The sequence below is a fragment of the Chinchilla lanigera genome, unplaced genomic scaffold (genome assembly GCF_000276665.1).
Source record: "Chinchilla lanigera isolate Chin_1 unplaced genomic scaffold, ChiLan1.0 scaffold00099, whole genome shotgun sequence".
Classification (NCBI taxonomy): Eukaryota; Metazoa; Chordata; class Mammalia; order Rodentia; family Chinchillidae; genus Chinchilla; species Chinchilla lanigera.
In genome coordinates this window covers 5,811,702-5,814,748 of record NW_004955500.1, presented here as the reverse complement: position 1 = coordinate 5,814,748, position 3,047 = coordinate 5,811,702, and the positions used below count along the sequence as shown (strand labels likewise).

The 3,047-nt window shown below is 40.7% G+C and overlaps 1 long non-coding RNA gene across 1 annotated transcript in view; it reads left to right on the top strand.

Annotated features, from left to right (window-relative positions):
* LOC106146890 overlaps positions 1–2,701 on the top strand; it is a 3,362-nt gene extending 661 nt beyond the window's left edge. The window contains exons 2-3 of the long non-coding RNA XR_001231512.1: positions 73–334; positions 2,531–2,701. This is a non-coding gene — a long non-coding RNA (uncharacterized LOC106146890). The remainder of the gene's footprint in view (positions 1–72; positions 335–2,530) is intronic.
* The last annotated feature ends 346 nt before the right edge of the window (positions 2,702–3,047 follow it).

The following is a 3,047-nucleotide window of genomic DNA, read 5'->3' as shown; positions in this document are numbered from 1 at the left end:
CACACACACACACACACACACACACCTTCAGGAAGAAGCCACTAACCCAGAAGTCACTATTTCCTTCTTGAGGTGTATTCAGGTGCAGCCCCTACCGGCTGGAAGGAGGGATTTTGCTGCCAGTCAGTCTGCTAATCCACAGAGCACTCCTGGGTCATTCCTCAGCCTGCACACCGGAGAACTACAGTTCTGCCCTTGAAGGGAAGGTGCCTCAGCTGTGCAAAGGAAGAGCCAGTGGAGGCTGCGGCAGCACCCGGAGACTCACATCAACTGCGTTTCTTCCACTCCAGACGTCCGAGACGGCGAAGGGTCCCAAGTCGCATCCTTGCAAATGGTAATCCGACCTCTTCCTTTCCCCTACGTATCACGTTCACTTCTTTGTTTTGCCTGACTTCTCAGGTTAATGTTTCAAGTGCTGCACTAAACAAGAGAAGTGACGGTGGACATCCTTGTCTTGTTCCTGGTTTTAGAGGAACAAGAAGAAAAGCGTTTAGCTTCTCCATTTAATATGACATTGGCAGTAAGTTTGTCGTACATGAGTTTTATCAAATTGATTCTACATTGATGGTGGTTGGTTTCCACTATGGAAATCAGTGTGGAGATTCCTCAAATTAGAAATTCCATTTGACCCAGCTATTCCCCCTCTAGTCACCTTCCTAAAAGAGTTAAGGACGTCAGATTACAGTGATGCCTGCACACCCAGGTTTCCAGCAGCACAATTCACAGTAGCTAAGTCTTGGACATGGCCTATATTTTTCTCAGCTGTTGAACAGATAAAGAAAATGTGCTATTTGCACATGATGGAGCAGTACGATAAAGAAGGATAAGCTTGAATCATTTGTAGGTAAATAGATGCACCCTGAGACCATAATGTGAAGTGAAATAAACCAGACCCACAAGCTTAACTATCACACGGTTTCTCCTATATGAGAAACCCAAAGTATAAATAAATTAAAGAGCAAAATAAAAGGTGTGTAATAGGAAACAGGAAATAGGAAAATCTTGTACAGAAGATTTTACAGATCTTTTGTAAAAGAGAAAGTGACCAAGGGATGAAGGGAGGGGGAGGGGAAGAAAGGGATGGAAAAGAATCAGACTGTGTGGTGTACCTGTGTCAGCTCCCCGCGATGGATGCAGTCATTGCGCACTGCTGGCACAGACTAACAGAAGCGAAAATCAACAAGAGTGGTTGAAATGCTCCTTGTGATCCATAAATATTTGATGGATTAATTAATAAAGAATCACATTCTCTGAAAACGTTAAAGATACTTCGCAATGTTTAGCATGGAGGGACTGGACTCAAGTTAGCAGACGGCCAAAAGAGAACTTGGTCTTAATCTATTTAATTCCGGGCAGTTGATCTGATAATAATGAGCAAATTTTACCTTGGCATAAAAGCCGATGAAAGCACAATGAAAGCCACCCAGGAAGGGGTAGAGTGGCACCTGTCAAAGCAGTGGCGCTACTGCTGGGGGTATTGAAGTAGAAACTCGACCCAGCTGTCAATTTCTGTGTAGGCAGGTTCTGCACTGGGAGATGATCGAGGTAAACAGGGCAGGCTTATAACTGACCAACACTCACTAAGTGTACTTTTTGCTCTTTCAGTGGCCCACACTCCTACAATGCTTTAATTTGTCTTCATAGAACACCGTGGCATTAAAGAATTTTGCTTTGTTTTTAGATTCTTCAAAGGATCTTGGGGATCACACAGTTCAGCCTCAACTTGTTTTGTAAATACAGAAACCAGGATGTGGTTACTAGGTATTTTTAAGGTCACATGGTTGGCAAGTGACAGCAGTATGACCCCATGACCTTGAATACTACACTGGTCTCCTCCATTGTTTCTCTTTCCACTACTTTTTGTTTGTTTGTTTCTTTGTTTTTTTTTTCCGGTACCAGGAATTGAACTCATGACCTGGCGCTTGCCAGGCAGGCGCTGTGCCCCTGTCCTAAATCCCCAGTCCCCTCTCCACTACTTTTTATCTTACACATAGGATTGATTGATTTTCCTAAAGTGCAGCTCTGATTATGCCATTGGTACATTTAAGCAAATGCCAAAACTCCCTGCTCTCTTTCAAACTCTACTTGGAATTCTCTATTATTACAATTGAGACTAAATCTTCTTGACTTTAATCTGCAATTATAAACCTCTCAGTACTAGCTCTTTGTATATACTGAAATGGGTTTTAAGTAAGTACACATAAATATAATTGGCTTGGAGAGTAATAATTTTATTTCTGAGTACTTCTTGCCACATTCCTTCCTTTTAAGGTTTGTTCATCAACTCTTTATTGACCAGCATGTGACAAGCCTCAGGATTATCTAAAATATTTTGCTCTTCAAGAAAATTAGCCCAAGATGTCATGGAATGAACATGTTTTAACCAAATCTCCACTAAGGGAGCTTACCAGCAAAGACTATAAATATAGGGAGAAATAAACCTAGTCGTAGCACATTCCCAAGAATCTCATAATAATTTTTCCCATCACCATGGAAATAAATCATGTGTCTTTTAACATGTGTCTTCTAGATATCAGCTTCTCAGAAATCATTCTTCATTTATGTGAAAGTCTGTGTCTTCCAAGATCAACACCAGCAACTTCAGTACTTAAGAGGAAAGGTCAAGCCCCTTGAATACATTTATCAGACTTCATCAGAAACCCTGGGGATATCTATAACTCTGAATGTTAAAAGGAGCAACAAAATAAAGTCACAAGTTAATACAAATTCATTATTATAGTAACTTTGAATCTTAACCACTTTTATAAGCCATTACTTCTTTTAATGATTGACAATCTGTATTTTCCATGTCAAATAAGCCAAGATTCTTCTATTTTGAGCATGAAAAACAGAATGACTTGTGGTGGGTCTATTATTTGCCAGCACATCAATTGGACTTTGTTGTCTAACAACCTACCACCCAAATTTAGTGGTTTAAAACATCTATTGGGCTGTTAAGAGGATAATGGACTATCACATCATACCAAAACCAAACTTCACTGCTGACGTAGCGGGGGAGAAGAATGCTTCTCAATCATAGTCTCTCT